This window comes from Manihot esculenta, chromosome 16 (genome assembly GCF_001659605.2).
Source record: "Manihot esculenta cultivar AM560-2 chromosome 16, M.esculenta_v8, whole genome shotgun sequence".
Lineage (NCBI taxonomy): Eukaryota > Viridiplantae > Streptophyta > Magnoliopsida > Malpighiales > Euphorbiaceae > Manihot > Manihot esculenta.
Window position 1 is genome coordinate 13940648 of NC_035176.2, and position 20982 is coordinate 13961629.

General features: G+C 39.7%; 1 non-coding gene across 1 annotated transcript; it reads right to left on the reverse strand.

Annotated features, from left to right (window-relative positions):
* Positions 1-4058: 4058 nt before the first annotated feature.
* Positions 4059-4130, reverse strand: TRNAK-UUU. Its single transcript has one exon. It is a non-coding gene; the product is annotated as a tRNA-Lys (tRNA).
* Between the last annotated feature and the right edge of the window lie 16852 nt (positions 4131-20982).

Here is a 20982-nt window from a genome sequence, read left to right on the forward strand (position 1 = left end):
GCTTTTCTGCACCAAGGCTTAACCTGTGCATGCACTATCTCTGTACTCTGTACTCTGTACTCTGTACTCTGTACTCTATACTCTGTACTCTGTACTCTGTACTCTGTACCCCTGACTAGAGCTTGCTCTAGATGGGTTAACTCATACCTGTTAAGCCTGGTTTTTCACATACAGTAAAACATATATACATATACAGATCATGTACATAACAAACATCACTAAGTCAAGCACATTGCTAACTTTATACACAACTATTACATCTCTTTAATATTACATGTCCACTCTAAGCTATTACAAATCTCTTTACTCTTTCTGTACTCTGTGGAGCTCCTCTGTATACTGTATACTGAACCTGCAAAACTGGGGTTAAGGGAGTGGGATGAGCTCTATAGCCCAGTGAGTAGAACAGTAAAACATCTCATTAAAATATGATCTCATGGAATGCACCATATCACAGACAATCCACATCAAGGGTAAACTTGTCAACACATAGTCCCGGTAACTCTGCCGTGCCAGGGCGTAGAATCAAGCACCTGGTCTTCCTGTCATATATCTATATGTGTATATAACACCTCTGTACTTACCATTGCCAGGGCGTAGTCAAAGGCTCCTGGACTTTACTATATACCTGCCAGGGCGTAGTCAAAGGCTCTTGGACTTCTCTGTACCTGCCAGGGCATAGTCAAAGGCTCCTGGACTTCTCTCAGAGACTATTGGATCATTCAGCATTCATCCACATCAACAAATAACTATGCAATGCAACAAATAACTATGCAATGCAACAAAAATCATGGCATTTCACATCATCATTCAAGACAGGACTCTACATCCTATCCTAGTGGACATGATTTTCCTATTGTGCTTGCCCTTCTAGAACCTCTATGAGCCTGACACTCTCTAGGTCCGACCATGTGAACCTAGGGCTCTGATACCAATTTGTAACGACCCGAAAACCGAACCGCTACCGGCACTAGGATCCAGATCGACTTAAGATCGCCGGGACCCGTAGCAAGCCTAACATACAACGTATCATACCTGATAAATCCCATACATGATCATACATTTACATAAAACTTTAAACTTTTTCATGTACCAAGATTGACCTGTGCATGCACCATAACTATAAACATAAAACCCCACACTAAAGCCCTCATCAAATGCTCTAGTGGGGCAACATATTAAACATCAAGCTTGGTTTAATATTTCTTAACATTAAAATATTTCATAATGATCATGTACAAAAGGGGATTAACATTACATTAGGGCCAAGCACAATACTAAACCTCATAACATTATTACACAATACTTTACATTACATTATCTTTCATGTCCACAACTAACTATTACATACACTATGCCTTTACTCTTGCTGACCTCCCGATCTATCCTAAACCTGCAAGCCTGGGGGTTAAGGGAAAGGGGTGAGCTACTAGAGCCCAGTGAGCAGAATAGTAAAACAATATATTAAAACATATGCTTTCATGGAATGCATCACATCACAAATAATTCACATCAAGGATGGACTTGTCACCAATAGCCCTCTACATAATCCAACAGTGCCAGGACGTAGAATGGGTCTCTGGTCTTTCCTTTAAACATAACATATCATAACATTCCAATGTGCCAGGATGTAGAATGGGTCTTCTGGACTTTCCCTTACATTATGCCAGGACGTAGAATGGGTCTCTGGACTTCCATACAGTATCGTCATCATCATGCCATATCAAGGGCTAATGGGTCATCTAATATCCATCCACAACAACATCATATTATGCAATGCAACATATTCGTGAATTCTAATGCAAGCAACCTAATATATCTCATGGCATTCGTGATGCATGAACATGCTCAAAATTTAATTACTTTGAAACATAAAGATCCATTCTACTCACCTTAGGCTGACTCTGAAAAGACTTTGAAGCAGCTATCTCACTGCTGGGGTCTTCGGTTTCTCGGGTCCGAACCTACACATGTGGACTCAAATGAGGGATCAAACATACACTAACATGACTCTAAACATCTCTTCAAAAACCCCCTAAAACATCATAAAATATTCATAGAAAACATGCAAAGGAAAGCTGAATAGGGCACTTTCGGCGGCAGGTTCAGCGGCCGAAAGTCCCTCTAGAGCCGAAAGTTAGGCACTTTCAGGGGCAGGGTTCCGCGGCCGAAAGTCTGTCTAGAGTCGAAAGTCACCAACCTTCGGCGGTAGGTTCGGCGGCCGAAACTCTCCTCCAGAGCTGAAAGTCCAAACTTTCGGGGGCGAGTTTAGGCAGCCAAACTGCCTCCACAGGCAGGTTCGACGGCCGAACATGGCTTCGGCAGCCGAACCTAGGTCCTCCAGAAGGGCAAAACCCAAGCCACAAACATGCATCCAGCCAACTAAAACCTCTAAACTCAAACCAAACCACTCAAAATCATGCATAAATACATCCCCAAGCATTTAGGGGCTTAAAACTAACCTATACCCCAACAACATCAACATTTAACATACATTAAACATACATTTCATCATTTAACTCACATAAACCCTAACATTTTACAACTACTCTAAACATGCATCCAAGCTCTCTAAAACCCCTCAAAACTTTCATAAAACATAAAAGAAGGGTAGGATCTATGCTTACCTCTTGAAGATCGAGAGGAGAAGCGATCCGGACTCGGAGATTGTGAGAAATCGTGCTCCGGGGTCTCCAAGCTTCAAAACTTCGTTCTTAGCTCAAAAATCTTCAAAACCAAGTTAAAACTTGTTAAAACTTGAAGAGATTGAAGGAAAAACTCAAAATCAACCAAAGGAGGGCGAAATCTCACCTTTGCCCGAAAATAGAGAGAGAAAACTTGCCCATTTTCGGACAAGGGGCCTTTTATAGGTGGCTGGCCAGATCACCTTCGGAGGCCAAAAGAGCTTCCGTAAGTTACCAACATTCGGCGGCCACCTTCGGAGGCCAAAAGAGCTTCTGCAAGTCACCAACGTTCGGCGGCCGAACCTGACTTTTCCATCCTTGGTCTTTTCTTTGAAAACTCAATTTCTTTCTTTATTCAAAGCATAAAACATGTAAAAAGATTTTATAAAAACATGATTTTACCCTTTTAGAGGGTTCCGACATCCGAGATTCCGCCGAAAAGCAAAAATTCCGATGCCGGGAATAGCCGGGTATTACAATTTTTGTGACAAAAGCATTCATTTTATTATGAAATAAATCATAATAAAAAAATACTTATTGTAACGTATATGATATTGTAAGTAAAAAATTTTAAATGATGAGTTATAATAAATATTATCAAAAAATTTGAAGAAAAAAATTTTTCTATCTTTGATGGTAGAAATATTTCAGTGACATTATTTTTATTATGTGACAATATAGTATGTCAATCTGAATTCTAATAGTGATAAAATTTATCATTAACTATTTTGCATGCAATTATTTCTCACCAATTTTAAAGATATAAAATTTTAGTGATGAAAAAATTTGTGACAATATATATTATTGTGTACAAAATGGAGTCTAACAATTACAATATTTTTCACTTAAAAATTATATAAAATTATAAATTATAAATACGTCACAAATTTGATATTTTGTGACAAATTATCTTTTGAAAATATAAGATTTGTCATTAAAAAGCTACATATTATGACAAAAATGATTTGTTATCATGAGAAATAACTTTTAGTGACATTATATAATTATGTTCTTATAATATATTTAGTTCGTCATCTATATATTTAATGATAAATTATAAATATTTGTCACAGAATATATTGAGATTGGATTTTCCTCCTAAATTTTGGCCCAAATATTTTTTGACGAAAAAATTATTTTATTAAGAAATAAATTGTAATAAAAGGAAAACTTATTTGTGGTGTATATAATATTATCACAAAAAAATTTTAAATGATTAGTTATAATAAATGTTATAAAAAATTGAAAAAAAATTTTCTATCTATTTTTATGGTGGATGTTTCTATGAATTGTTTTTTTTTATTGTATGATAATATATATTATGGTGTATACAATAAGTTATGTAATAATTGTGTATTTACACAGGCTTAATGTCGCCATCTGTGGGGATCGAACCCACGACCACATGGTTAAAAGCCATGCGCTCTACCACTGAGCTAAGATGGCTAGGTGTTTGAAATTTCAAAAAGATTATAAGAATGTTAAGCTATAGTTGGAATCTTAAAATCAACCTCTACATTATGATTTACCACCTGTAGGACATGGGGAATTCTGAAGTGATTATACAAATCAGCTTAAACTTGAAGGCACCGATCATAAGATGTGAGAGTGGAGAGAAAAGATCATCTTCATAAGATTTTTACCTAGGAGGTGAGTGGTTGACTTCTTGATATTCTATCGTAAACATTTTTATCATCGTTAGGTTTTTTGAAATCTATTTCTTCTTCTTTCAGTTTAAATTTTAAGGAAGTGACTGGAAATAGGAACAATATATAGTTTATACATTATCAATAAATCAGGTGGTTTGATATTCTACAAGGTATCGCTCTCCTTTAATTGTCATGCATTTGTTTCTACTGAAATTACTCCTAATATATTTTATGTGTTTGTTTATTTTGGAGAAGTTGATGAATTAGTGAGTAATTGTATTAAAAAATGTAGCTCTATGATTTTTTTTATTTATTTTGAAATAATTTAATATGAGAATCAATAAGCAAAGATTAAAAGTTACATATTTGATTCATTATTTTTGGGAAAAAATTATACTTTTTGGAAAAAAATTATACTTTTTGGAGAATTATTTAAAGGCAAGTTCAATTGCCTTAAGATATGTGCTCATTTTGTTCTTATTGAATCTTAATAAAAAGTGATTGATATTATTAATTAGAAAGAAATATTTAGAATTCTTATATTTGCAAACTGATGAATTGATTAGCACTCATTCAAATCATATTCTTATTTTCTCAACAATCATCTTAGCAACATTAAGTGACCTATGATATAATGCAAAAATTGATCCTTAGATGTGATTATATATTAGGTTAGTTACCTTCAAACAAATGAAGTTGTTGGATAGAAAGCATAATGGAGTGAAGGCAATTTATAAGCTAGCTACTATTAATGGAAGAGCGAAAACTGATGGATAAAATTGTGGAACTGTTGCCACGACTAAATGAAAAGGTTAAACATATAGATAAATGGACTTGTTTTTTCCACAAAGATAGTAGAACAAACTGGATTAAGCTTTATTTTGGCATATTTTCGCTCCACTCCCTTAATCGCTCCTTCATTATTCTTCTTTCTCTCTCTCTCTCTATATATATATATAAGTTCAGTTTATTTTTATAAAATCAAAGAAAAAGCAAATTGAATCAAAATCCATACTATGTCGTTTTGGTATAGGCATTTAAATATAACTCGTATTCTCACTCTCACCCACCATCATTCAATCTTCTATCTCCATTAGCCCAATCCTCTACTTTCCTTCAAACTAATCATTCTTTATTTCATCACTTCTTCTCCTCCTCCTTCTTCCTCACAACTATATTTGTATGACCACTTCTCTCTTTTTATCTCCTTCTTCTTCCCCCTTCTTCCCTATAGTCACAATCTCGTGGACCCTTTTCTCTCTTTACATCTCATTCTTCTTCCCCTTTTTTCCCCACAAATGTGATAGACCCAACAAATCCACCAATAAAACAACCCATAAATCCACATGCAAAGGCAATTTGTGATGGTGCAGTGGCAAGGTGATTCTTGTCTCCTGCAGCAGTGATTCAAAGTGGTGTGATAGCGATTCTTAATGGTGCGATAAGATATTTTTGATGGTGTGAAGACTGTTCCAGATCTGGTGATTATTCAGGTGCTGCCTTTGTGATTTGCTTTTTCCTTTGTTTGGATGTTGAGTTTCTGATTCAATTTGGGGACTGGGATCCAAATGATTCTTGCTTTTATTTATCATCAGAGAGAAACACATATAATTGTCTTATTCATTTTTTTCTATTGAACCTGTTTATGTGAATGGCTTATTGTCAATTTGTGTGTTGAGGTATTGAATTACTGTTGATTGATATTTGTCAAGAATTTCTTATAAAATTGGGTAATGATAATTTGGGATTATTGATTGTTATGATTTAGATTATATTTGATTATATTTGAGATTATTGTTGGATACTGGAAATATAGAATTGGGATTGAGGCAATTGAATTCGATGATGCTTTTAGGCATTTCTCTCCAACTAACGGTTCTGTTCTGAACCAAAATCAAACCGTATGGATCATTTCTGTAATGACCCCAAAATGGACCGTCACCGGCGCTAGGATTCAGGTCGGCTTAAGGCCGCCAGAACCCGTAGCAAGCCTGCTATAATCTCTGTGTACCTGTAAATCTCATACATGATCATACATTTTCTGTGAAAATAAAAACGCTTTTCTGCACCAAGGCTTAACCTGTGCATGCACTATCTCTGTACTCTGTACTCTGTACTCTGTACTCTGTACTCTATACTCTGTACTCTGTACTCTGTACTCTGTACCCCTGACTAGAGCTTGCTCTAGATGGGTTAACTCATACCTGTTAAGCCTGGTTTTTCACATACAGTAAAACATATATACATATACAGATCATGTACATAACAAACATCACTAAGTCAAGCACATTGCTAACTTTATACACAACTATTACATCTCTTTAATATTACATGTCCACTCTAAGCTATTACAAATCTCTTTACTCTTTCTGTACTCTGTGGAGCTCCTCTGTATACTGTATACTGAACCTGCAAAACTGGGGTTAAGGGAGTGGGATGAGCTCTATAGCCCAGTGAGTAGAACAGTAAAACATCTCATTAAAATATGATCTCATTGAATGCACCATATCACAGACAATCCACATCAAGGGTAAACTTGTCAACACATAGTCCCGGTAACTCTGCCGTGCCAGGGCGTAGAATCAAGCACCTGGTCTTCCTGTCATATATCTATATGTGTATATAACACCTCTGTACTTACCATTGCCAGGGCGTAGTCAAAGGCTCCTGGACTTTACTATATACCTGCCAGGGCGTAGTCAAAGGCTCTTGGACTTCTCTGTACCTGCCAGGGCGTAGTCAAAGGCTCCTGGACTTCTCTCAGAGACTATTGGATCATTCAGCATTCACCCACATCAACAAATAACTATGCAATGCAACAAATTCGTGAATTCTAAGGCAAACAAACTACTATAGACTCATGATGCATGAACGATGCTAAAAGCATTTCATTATTCACTTAAAAACATTAAGTTTAGTTTAGTTCCACTCACCTCTGGCTATCTGGACTGACTCTGCAGGCTCTGAAAACTCTGGAGCAGGACTCACTGCTGCTCTCTCTGGTTCCTCTGGTCTGTACCTATACAGATGGACTCAAATGAGGGACCAAACTAACTCAAGAACAACTCTAATAACCTCCCCAAGAATCCCCCTTAAACTCACTCTAACATCCATGTAAAGCATGCAAAGGAAAGCTGGACAGGACACTTTCGGCGGCAGGTTCGGCGGCCGAAAGTCCTCTCCAGAGACGAAACTCATGCACCTTCGGCGGCCGAATCTCAACTTTCGGCAGCCGAACCCTTTCGGGGGCAAGTTTCGGAGGCTGAAAGGCACTCCAGAGACGAAAGTCTCTAACCTTCGGCGGCACCTTCGGCGGCCGAACTCCCCTCCAGAGCCGAAAGTCCAAAAGCTCGGGGGCAAGCTTGGGCAGCCAAAGCCACCTCCTCATGGGTTCGGCGGCCGAATGTACCTTCGGCGGCCGAACTTGAGTTCATCCGCAAGACAGAAACTTGCTCTGCCTCTCACAAAAAGCACCAAAACCCTCTCAATCTCAACCACCTCAATTCCTCAACTTGCATATACCCAAGTATATGCTCAAAGGGGTCAAAACCTACCTAACAACCCCAAACACACAAAACAAATAACACAAATACAAGGTGTTCTCACAAAATCATCAAAACATCCCAAATAACCCTATTCATGCAACTCTCCCCCAAAACCTCATAAAACCTTCAGAAAACATAAAAACAAGCTCAGGATCTTCACTTACCTCTTGAAACCAAGAAGCTGAACGATCCTAACGTGGAGTTTTGGAGCAACTCTCCTTCAAACTCTCCAAACTTCACATCAAATCTTTGCCAGATTGGATGAAAACATGAAAGAATACGCACAAAGGACAGGGTCTTACCTCAGAACGTGAAAGAAACGGCGAAGCTTATCCTTTCAACCGACTGAGGGCCTTTTATAGGTGGCTGGCCAGACCACCTTCGGCGGCCACATGTGAAACCGAAAGCCATGCATGTTCGGCGGCCGAACCTCAACTTCGGCGGCCGAACCTGGCTTTTCTGCCTTGGTTCATTTCACTCAAAAACTCATTTCCTTATGCTTAAAAACATGAAACATACCAAAACATGTTAGAAAAACATCACTCTAACCCGTCTAGAGACGTCCGACATCCGAAACTTCATCAAAAAGTAGAATTTCGGTGCCGGACTCTCGCCGGGTATTACAATTTCAATTTGATTCAGGTTTCTCTTATTTTAGTTCGGTTTCGATTGGCATTTTTCAATAGATCAATTTTTTAGTTTTTTTATTTTCGATTTGGTTTCAAATCGAACCGACCGAATGCACTCCCCTAGTTGCCTCATGCATTTTATTGTTAGCAAGATAATAACTCAGGATAAAAGTTGTAATGGTCAGTGCACTAAATCTAAGCCACAAAAATATTATAAAAGGGATCAGTATTACAAGAAAAGATATATAGCAAAACCAAGTAAAGAAGAATACTATAAGAAGAAAAATTATAAACCTTATATTTTTAATAATGGATTCTTTCCCATGCAAACAATCTATGGCTCTGATCCCCAAGCAGTATATAATCCGGTAGAAAATTATTTAAATCAGCAAGCTGAGATAGCACCCTCTTCACCATCATCACCATTAGCATCTGCCATAACGAAAAATATAAAGATTAGTAAAATAAAGCATGGAGAAAATGAAATAATTTGTGCACCATATAAAATAGCTAAAGAAAATGATACAGATAAGAAGGTCATAGAGCAGAATAATTTTAGTAATGCAAGTTTAATATGTATAGGTACTCAGTTCAAGAAAATAGAGAAAATATTAAAAGAAAAAGGGGTAGAAATAGAAGAGAAAAGGAAAATAAAACCACATATTTTTATTACTCTTTTAATTTTCGAAGATTCTGAATCATCTAACTTAACTGTACTTATTGATTTATACAAAAAAGGATCCATTTTCAAAAATCTTGAATTATGTCGCGGTCACTGCCGGTTATACCCTATGACGCCTAAAACCTTGGCTAAAATGGGTTTAGTTGGCATACCCAATTTTTCTGTAAAAATTCTCTTGTTAAAAAGTCTGGTATATTATTACTACTACCTTTAATATACTCAATATCAAAATAAAAAATACTTAAAATTGCTTGCCATCTAGCAAAAATCTGTTTAGAGGAAGATTTTTAACATCTTTCTGGATCGAAGCATAAAGTTAAAGAAAATAGAGAAAATATTAAAAGAAAAAGAGGTAGAAATAGAAGAGAAAAGGAAAATAAAACCACATATTTTTAAATCTTATCAGATATCTAGCTCGAGTCAAAAGGAATTAAAAGCTAATAAAAATGAATTTTTAAATTTATTATCGAATTTATTTCCATTATCCTAATGGAATGTGCTTTTATTAAATTCAAATTTTTTGTTTTAGGCTTTTCTGTGAATTCTATTCTTATTGTTTTATTTTCTTACTTTGAATTTTATACAATCTTCTTTTACTGAGTAGGGTGTTATAAGATTTATGAATGGTATTCCTAATATTACCATATGATTTATTTGGTGTGATAATAAGAATACAATTTTTAATTCTAGGTTCTGATTTACTATCAATGCTTCTGTTTTTCCTAAAATATTTAAATTAGTTTTATTTGCTGTCATTAATCTTTCTTTAGTTTCATTCCAAAACCTCTTGGGTATTAGACTTGATTTTATATAATTTAAATCTGCTCCTGTATCGAATAATGCTATTGTATCTATTATAAATTCCTCTGATAATTTAATCGTTACTTTTATTAAATATTTTCTAGATGTTATTTCTCGTAATAATAAGATTAAATTATTATTTACTTCTTTACTATCTAATTAATTTATTTCATTCTGGTCATCTTCCTCTTCTTTTTCAGATGAAGAAGATGATTCTGAAATTAATTGTTCTTTCAAAAATTTTATCCTTTTTGAATCTTTTTGGAGTTAATGCTTTGGTTTTATACCTACTTGAATTAATCCTATATAAATATATTTGTACTTTTTACTCCTATAATGATTTAATGTTTTTGATGATAAAAGTGTTATTTTCTCAAAAGGTTTGCTTAACTGAAAATCTCTTTCTTTTGTTTTTATTGCATAGTCTGTTTCAAAAACATTAAACTTTGGAATTTTATATATATGTTCCTTATCTACCTTAGGAATTTCCCACTCATCTATTGCTTTTACAAAATTTTCCAATATTAACTCATTTTTATTTATCACTCTTTTAATTTCCGAAGATTCTGAATCATCTGATTTAACTGTATTTGCTGATTTACACAAAAAATGATCCATTTTCAAAAATCTTGAATTATGTCGCGGTCACTGCCGGTTATACCCTATGACGCCTAAAACCTTGGCTAAAACGGGTTCAGTTGACATACTTAAACTTGTATTTGGTTTTACTTTTTCTTGTTCTGGTGGAGGTACTATACCTCCTAAAATTCATTCTTCTAGTAAGGTTATATCTTTCCATTGTATTGTTTTAGGTATTACAGTATTTGTTTTAGTTAAATATGTTTGTAAAAATCTTGTTTCTCCTTTTTAAGATTGTAATTTATACTTGGTTCCAAATGCTGAATTCATAGCTTTATAATGGATTTTATATATCAATGCTATCGGGATAGATCCTTGTTTCATTTTATAATCCAGTAGATAATTATTTAAATCAGCAAGCTGAGATAGCACCCTCTTCACCATCATCACCATCAGCATCTGCCATAACGGAAAATATAAATAATATAAATAGGGAATTAAATGTTCTTAGTAAAGAAAAGATTGAAAAGAAATTTTTAAAAGAAATAACTAAGATTCATAATCAATCAACAAACACACATGGATCGAACATACAAAGATTCAGAATCAAGAAACAAACAATTTTAACAAACAAATTTAACAGGTTATAACTTTCAATTATCCTGAAAATTGGTATTTTACACCGAATGATTTGTTAAAACCCCAGGATTATTATTATAGTATTTTAGAAGATTCTATCTACCAAGCTCGACCTGTGCATACACTAAAACTGAATACATAAAAACCCCACACTAGAGCCCTCATCAAATACTCTAGTTAGGTCAATATTACATACATCAAGCTTGGTTTACATCACATAATAAAAAAACATTTCATAACGATCATGTATCAAAAGGGATTAACCATAAACTCTAGGGTCAAGCACAATACTAATCCTCAATACAAATCTGTACAATATCTTACATTACATTATCTTTCATGTCCACAACTAAACTATTACATACATAACACTTTTACTCTTGCTGACTTCCTGGTCTATCCCAAACCTGCAAACCTGGGGGTTAAGGGAAAGGGGTGAGCTACTAGAGCCCAGTGAGTAGAACATATAAAACAGTTTATATAGATATGCCATCATGAAATGCGTCACATCACAAACAATTCACATCACAGATGGACTTGTCACCAGTAACCCTCTTTCCTCTTGCTCATAACAAAATGCCAGGACGCGTGGACTGGGCAGCCCTGGACTTTCTTACATGGTGCCAAGACACGTGGCATGGGCAGCCTTGGACTTTCTTATCATACTGAGGGCTAATGGGTCATCCAATATCCATCCACATCAACAATCATATTATGCAATGCATCATATTCGTGAATTCTAATGCAAAACAACCTAATACATATCATGACATTCGTGATGCATGGATCATGCTAAAAAGATTTCATTGCTTTGAAAATAAAAGAAGTTATGTTCTACTCACCTCAGGCTGACTCTGAAAAGACTTTGAAGCAGCTATCTCACTGCTGGGGTCCTCGGTTCCTCGGGTCCGAACCTACACAGGTGGACTCAAATGAGAGACCAAACATACACTAACATAACTCTAAACATCTCCCCAAAACCCCCCTAAAACATCATAAAACATTCGAAGAAAACATGCAAAGGAAGGCTGGACAGGGCACTTTCGGCGGCAGGTTCGGCGGCCGAAAGTCCCTCTGGAGCAGAAAGTCAGGCACTTTCGGGGGCAGGTTCGGCGGCCGAAAGTCTGTCCAGAGCAGAAAGTCACCCACCTTCGGAGGCAGGTTTGGCGGCTGAAACTCCCCTCCAGAGCTGCAAGTCCAAACTTTCGGGTGCAAGTTTAGGCGGCCAAACCACTTCCACTGGCAGGTTCGGCAGCCGAACATGGCTTCGGCAGCCGAACCTGGGTCCTCCAGAAGGCAGAACCCAAGCCACAAACATGCATCCAGCCACCCCAAACCTCCCAACTCAAACCAACTCATGCATAAATATATTTTCAAGCATTTAGGGGCTTAAAACTAACCTATACCCCAACAACATCAACATTTAAACTACATTTCATCATTTAACTCACATAAACCCTAACATTTACAACTACTCTAATCATGCATCCAACACTCTTCAAACCCCTCAAAACTTACTAAAAACATAAAAGAATGGTAGGATCCACTCTTACCTCTTGAAAATCGAGAGGGGAGGCGATCCAAACTCGGAGATGGGGGAAGTTGAGCTCCGGGATCTCCAAGCTTCAAAACTTCGTTCTTAGCTCAAAAATCATCAAAACCAAGTTAAAACTTGTTAAAACTTGAAGGATTTGAGGAGAAAACAAAACATCGACAAAAGGGGTGGCATAGACTCACCTTGCCCGAAAATAGAGAGAGAAAACTCGCCCATTTTCGGATAGGAGGCCTTTTATAGGTGGCTGGCCAGACCACCTTCGGGGGCCAAAAGAGCTTCCGCAAGTCACCAACGTTCAGCGGCCAAATATGAGGTTCGGCGACCGAACCTGAGTTTCTCCTCCAAAATATTTTCTTTCAAAACTCAATATCTTTGTTCATTAAAACCATAAAAACATATAAAAACATTTATAAAAACATCTTTTTACCCTTCTAGAAGGCTCCGACATCCGAGATTCCACCGGAAAGCAGGAATTCCGATGCCGGGGTCTCACCGGGTATTACATTCTCTCCGCCCTTAAGAACATTCGTCCCTGAATATTCACCAAACAAGCATAACATGGCATAACACACATAAACACATAACAACACATAGATACTAACCTTAAAAAAGATAAGGGTATTGCTGGAGCATGGACTCCCGTGTCTCCCAGGTACATTCTTCTACATTATGGTGATTCCAAAGGACTTTCACCATCGGGATTTCCTTATTCCTCAGCTTTCTGACCTACTGATAGAGCATAATTTAGTCCATTTTATATTAATATTATTGATGAATATTTACATGATTTCTGTTTAATTTAGTGCTTTTAATATTATTTTGCAGAAAACGGTGTAAAAGGACTATTTGGAGAAAATTCCCCTAAAACTGCCTTATTGGAGCAAAAGAGAGCAAGCCTGTCAAATTGGATCCACATCAAGCAACTTGGCTTTTGGGCCCGCTTATGGATCAGTCCATTCCCGCACTTGGGCCCGCAATTGGACGGCCCATGCCCGCACTTCATCAATTCACGCCCAAATGGACCGAAGCTCCTCATCAACGGAACCAAGCACACGCACGACATTCACTCAAATGGGCCACTGCACTTCACCAATCTTCGCGTGGACTATGGACCCCGCCGAAGCACTCCTGCACACAACCCAAGCTCTCCTCACGTGGAACAATTGCACATGGGCTCCACCTTGGACTCCCATCTCAACATCACTCCCGCACAACAACCATGGCCCACACCTCCATTCTTGCACATGGATCACCGCCAAAGCCTTCACCAATCTTCACACGCATGGGCCCGCACTTCACAAACTCTTCACGTGGACCATTCCCACTCACGCAAATGGCCCGCACCGCCACTCGCACAAGGACCAAGCTCGCGCACCTTCACTTACACATGGCCCACCAAAGCAATTCCTCAACTCACACTCACGGTCATGGGACACACGTGCACATGGACAGCGTTGGTGTTTCCAAATTAGGGCGCTCCTCTGCACTTATTTAAAGGACCATAAGCGGCCGAACACAGGGACTTACAATTCTCTCCAGGAATTCGGCAATTCCGTAGCCCGGCGCAAGGCTTCGGTTCTTTTCTTCTTTTCCCTTTTATTTTTATTTTTATGTTTTTAATTCAGCCAATGAGTGGCTGAATTTCTTTGATCTAGTTGAATATTGGTTGAAGGTTTAGTTGATTAATGGGTTGTGAGACTTGATCAAATATTGTTTAATTTTTGGGAATTCAATATTCATGCAATTTCATATTTAATTTTCATATTATTTTGTTATTGAGATCTACGTTGATTTTTTATTGCAAAATAATTATTTGTTAGTTTGAATAATTTAAGTCCGTAATTGCTTGGATTATTCTTACATGAGAACACTTGGGATAAAAACCAAGGAAATTGTATGATCTAGCGTTATCTCCATACGTTTGGGTAGCTAGGATTGGATATCTCTATTTCTTAATGCAATTGACAATTGTTTTGATGCCTAAGGCCCAAGGACGTTCCTTGGCAATTTGTTAATTAGTAATTAATTAGAGGACGTTCCCTAATTGGTTTAATCATAAGGAGAGATAATGGTGGTGACAAGCGTCTTCCATCTCCATAACTAATCTATTGAATCAACCCAAAAGAACAAAGTGTCTGTGATCAATCCCAACAACTAAAGTGGATCCAATACTTCAACTAGAACTTTCTCATTATTGATTACTCTTTATTTTATTATTTGCTTTCCATTATTATTCTCATTATGAGTTTACTACAATCAATCTCAAAACCCCCCCTGTTATTTTGTTGACAGTTTTTTATCCCAATTTTCAGTTTATCTCATTTGATCCCACTTTCAGTTTTTATCTCATTTTTAGTTTATTATTGTTCCAGTTTATTTTCTTGGTCATAAAAAGAGAAATAGGTGAGTTCTCAATTCTCTGTGGATTCGATCCTTTCACCACTATCTACAGTTGTAAATTGTTGATAACCAGAAAGGTTATTTTTGACCGGCTTCGACAACCGTGAGTCACCTACGTGTCTAAGATCCGCACTGGCTGCTCAACATAGGTGAGATCTCCTAGGATCTCCACATCAGGCTCACTAAGAACCTTGCCCGGATCTGACACGAACTTTCGTAACATGGAAACATGGAAAACCGGATGGATTCTCTCCATTGAAGCAGGTAAGTCCAGCATGTACGATACATTCCCAATCTTTTGCAAGATTTCAAAGGGTCCGATGTACCGTGAAGCTAGCTTACCTTTCTTCCCAAAACGAATCACCCCTTTCATAGGAGACACCTTGAGCAACACCATATCTCCTTCCTGAAACTCTACATGCTTCCTGCGGACATCTGCATAACTCTTTTGCCTGCTCACAGTAGTTTTGATCCTTTCCCTGATAATGGGCACTACTCTGCTGGTGATCTCTACTAGCTCAAGCCCTGCCAAGCCCCTTTCTCCAACTTCATCCCAGCAGACAGGTGACCTGCACTTCCTCCTATAAAGAGCTTCGTAAGGAGCCATCCCGATGCTAGCATGATAGCTGTTATTGTAGGCAAACTCCACCAAGGGTAGATGCTGCCTCCAAGAACCGCCAAAATCTAGCACACACATCCTGAGCATATCTTCAATTGTTTGGATGGTCCTCTCTGACTGTCCGTCAGTCTATGGATGGAAAGCAGTGCTAAAATCTAACCTGGTACCCATAGCATTCTGTAGACTCCGCCAAAACCTGGAGGTGAACTGGGGTCCCCTATCTGACACTATTAAAATGGGAGCCCCATGCAGCCTGACAACTTCCTCAACATATACCTATGCCAACTTGTCCACAGAATAGCCACTCCTGACAGGGATGAAGTGAGCAGATTTGGTCAGTCTGTCCACAATCACCCATATGGAGTCCAATCTGTTGGACGCTGCCGGTAACCCCACCACAAAATCCATAGCTATATTCTCCCATTTCCACTCTGGAATTGGCAGTGGGTTAAGCATTCCTGCCGGCTTCTGATGTTCCAGCTTCACCCTCTGACAAACCTCACAGGCGGACACAAACTGTGCCACTTCTCTCTTCATAGCTGGCCACCAATAAACTCTTTTCAGATCTTGATACATCTTGGTGGCTCCAGGGTGAACGCTGTATTTGGCATTATGAGCTTCCCTCATAATGTCACCCTTCAGACTCACGTCATCTGGTACACATAATCTACTCCCATAACGGAGGATCCCCTTGCTGTCAAATCTGAACTCTTCATTCTTGCCTGCTTGGACTACTCTTGCTATCTTCACCAACTTGAGGTCCTCATGCTGTTTCTGAGCCACTTGCTTCAGAAACACGGGTGTCACCCTCATTTGAGCTATCAAAGCACCTGTACCAGACAACTCTAACTGCAGCCCTTCATTAATGAGCTTATAGAACTCCCTCACCACTGGTCTCCTCTCTGCTGTAATATGGGATAGATTACCAAGTGATTTCCGGCTTAGGGCATCTGCCACAACATTTGCCTTACCCAGATGGTACTGAATCTTGTAATCATAGTCACTGAGCAGTTCTATCCGTCTTCTCTACTTTAGGTTCAAGTCTCTTTGACTCAAGATGTACTACAAGCTTTTATGATCTGTGAAGATCTCACATTTAACCCTATAAAGGTAATGCCTCCACATCTTGAGTGCAAAGATCACGGCTGCCATTTCTAGGTCATGTGTAGGGTAATTCAACTCATGCTTCTTCAGCTGCCTAGAAGCATAAGCAATTACCCTCTCATTTTGCATCAACACACAGCCTAGTCCCACACGGGACACATCACAAAACACTGTGAAGTCTTCATTACTGATAGGCAGCTCTAACACCGGTGCTGACGTCAACCTTTTCTTCAGCTCTTCAAAGCTTTCCTCGCACTACTCAGACCACACAAACCTTTGGTTCTTCTTGGTCAATCTGGTCATAGGGGCGGCAATTTTAGAGAAGTCCTGAACGAACCTCCTGTAGTAACCTGCCAAACCCAAAAGGCTCTTGATCTCTGTTACTGTAGTGGGTCTGGGCCAGTTAGCTACAGCTTCTACCTTCTTGGGGTCCACTTCAATTCCGTTTTCTGATACAATATGCCCCAAGAATGAGATGCTCCTCAACCAGAATTCACACTTGGAGAACTTGGCATACAAGCCGTGCTCCCTCAGGGTCTGTAAAACTATTCTCAGATGATGGGCATGCTCCTCTGCATTTCTAGAATACACTAAGATATCATCATGAGATCCATGAATGCTGCAGGGGCATTGGTTAGCCCGAACGGCATTACTAGGAACACATAATGCCCATATCTGGTCCTGAATGCTGTCTTCGGCACATTCTCTTCTCTTATTCTCAGCTGGTGGTACCCGGATCTCAGATCTATCTTGGAGAAACAACCCGCTCCTGCTAGCTGGTCAAATAGATCGTCGATCCTAGGTAACGGATACTTATTCTTGGTAGTGACTTTGTTCAACTGCCTGTAGTCGATACAAAGTCTCAAGGATCCATCCTTCTTCTTTACAAACAGCACTGGAGCAGCCCAAGGTGAGGTACTCGGTCGGATGAAACCCTTGTCTACCAACTCTTGCAACTGCTCCTTCAGCTCTTTCAACTCTTCTGGTGCCATCCTGTAAGGAGGGATAGAGATCGGTCTGGTTCCAGGCATCAATTCTATTTCAAACTCTATCTCCCTAGCAGGTGGTAGTCCTGGAAGCTCATCTGGGAAGATATTTGGAAACTCTCTAACCACGGGCACTGAGGCGGGCTCCCTAACCTGACTATCAAGCTCTCTCACATGAGCTAGAAACCCCTGACAACCTCTCCTGAGCAACCTACGAGCCTGTAGGGCTGATATCAGACCTCTAGGAGTACCCCTCCTGTCTCCCCTGAAGACAACCTCGAACCCATCCTAATCTCTGAACCTGACTACCTTGTCTCTGCAGTCCAAGGTAGCACCATGAGCAGATAGCCAATCCATCCCTAGAATGACATCAAAATACGTCAAATCTAGAACCACAAGGTCGGCTGGAAGGCATCTACTCTCAACAAAAACTAGACTATACCGGCAGACTAACTCTGCCACTGATGGATCACACTTGGGTCCACTGACCCAGAGGGGACACTCTAACCCAGAGACTATCAAACCCAACCTCTCAACAGCTCTCGGAGCAACAAAAGAATGAGATGCACCAGGGTCCATTAAAGCATACACATTTGAACAACCAATGATGAGATTACCTGACACCACGGTGTTGGATGTGTTCGCCTCCTGCTGTGTCATAGTGAAGATCCGAGCTGGAGCTGATGGACCTTCACCTCGGGAACCTGCTGAGGAAGAGGCTGCCCCTCTCCCTCGGCCTCTGCCATTGCCCTGAGTCGCGGCTGGAGCTACTGGCTGAGCCACACTACCGGAGGCTGTCTGCTGGGATGGTGCCATAAAAGGTTCCCTAGGACACTCCCGAGCCATGTGTCCCTCCTGCCCACACCTGAAGCAGGCTGTCGTCCCAAATCGACACACTCCCTTATGCAGCTTCCCACACCTCATGCATTCTGAACCATCTGAACCTGAGCTTGAGCCACCACCTAAACCCAGACCTGACTTTAAACGGTTCCAGAACTTGCTCTTCTTGGTCTTGGATCTGTCCCACTTTTTACTGCCTGAAGCTGCTGCACTCAGAGAAGAGGGATCTAACCTTCCCCCGCCTGGGGTCTTGGAACCCGAGGACTGTGCCACTGACTGCTTGACTGTCCCCTGAATAATGGCACTAATCTCCATCTTCCGTGCTGCATCCACTATAGTGTGGAAGTCCTCTCTCTCTGCTGCTAGAATTAGGGAGGAATACCTAGGGTGGAGCCTCATGGTATATCTCCTGGCCTTCTTCTGATCTGTATCATAAGTTTGCCCCACAAACAGCAACAGCTCCAAGAACTTATCTGTAAACCCATCAACACTCATATCTTCAGTCTGTCTCAACTGTTCAAATTCAATTATCTTCAATTCCCTTTAGCTATCAGGGAAAACCCACCCTGCAAATTCATTAGCAAACTCCTCCCAGGATAAGCTTCCCAACCTCGGGTCCACGTAGTTTTTAAACCACTCTCATGCTTTCTTGCACTTCAAAGTGAACCCCGCCATCTGAATGGCTCTACAATCATCTGCCCCTAACTCATCTTTAATCATTTTTACTGTCTTCAGGTACTCAAATGGATCATCTCCCGTCTTGAACTTGGGAGCATCCAGTTTCAAGTAATTTGTCATCTTAACTCTACTCCCTCCAGATGAGCTAGGCTTGGGTGCTTGGGCTTCAGGAGCTACAGATTTAGGGGGTGGTAGAGGAGGTGCAACATTCCCTGGATTAGGGTTTGTTACATTTGGGTAGAAAGGTGAGGGTGGATACATTGGGTGTAATACCCGGCTGGAGTCCGGCATCGGAGTTCTACTTTCCGGTGGAGTCCGGGATGTCAGACGTCTCTAGAAGGGTCAAATTTATGTTTTTTTTTTCTACAATGTTTTGCTATATAGTTTTTACGTATAAGGAAATGTGTTTTTGAAAGAAAGGAACCAAGGTAGAAAAGCCAGGTTCGGCCGCCGAAGGTGAGGTTCGGCCGCCGAACATGCATGGCTTTCGGTTTCACGTGTGGCCGCCGAAGGTGGTCTAGCCAGCCACCTATAAAAGGCCCTCAGTCGGTTGGAAGGATAAGGATTGCCTTTTCTTTCTCTTTCTGAGGTGAGACCCTGTCCTTTTTAGGTTTTCTTCATGTTTTCATCAAATCATGCAAAGATTTGAATGATTTTCATGTTCTTTTGAAGGTTTTGACCTAAAACACAAAGTTGTGAAGTTTGGAGAGTTGGAAGGAGAGTTGCTCCAAAACTCCACGTTAGGATCGTTCATCTTCTTGGTTTCAAGAGGTAAGTGAAGATCCTGAGCTTGTTTTTATGATTTCTGAAGGTTTTATGAGGTTTTAGGAGAGAGTTGCATGAATAGGGTAAAAGGTGAGTTTTTGGTATTTTTGTTGATAAAAGCATGTTTCTGTATGTTGTGTTATGTTTGAGTTGGGGTTTTAGGTAGTTTTTGACCCCTTTGAGCATATCCTTGGGTGTATGCATGTTGAGGAATTGAGGTGTTTGAGTTTGGGAGAGTTTGGTGCATTTTGGCGTGAGGCAGAGCAAGGTTCTGCCTTGCTGATGAACCCAGCTTCGGCCGCTGAAGAATGGTTCGGCCGCCGAATGTGCTGAGGAGGTGGCTTCGGCTGCCCAAGCTTGCCCCCGAGCTTTTGGACTTTCGGCTCTGGAGGGGAGTTTCGGCCGCCGAAGGTTAGAGACTTTCGTCTCTGGAATGCCTTTCAGCCTCCCCGAAACTTGCCCCCGAAAGGGTTCGGCTGCCGAAAGTAGAGATTCGACCGCCGAAGGTGCATGAGTTTCGGCTCTGGAGAGGACTTTCAGCCGCCGAACCTGCCGCCGAAAGTGTCCTGTCCAGCCTTTCTTTGCATGCTTTGCATGGATGTTTGAGTGAGTTTCAGGGGAGCCTTGGGGAGTTTAAGAGAGATGTTTATCAGCTAGTTTGGTCCCTCACACTACAAAAAAACAGTGATTTAGCGACCAAAATTTTGGTCGCTAAAAGGCAGATTTTGGTCGCTATTATGAAATAGCGACCATTTAGCGACCAAAAAAATTGGTCGGTGTTTGGCCAGTCGCTAATTATTTTGCGACAATATGAAAATTGGTCGCTA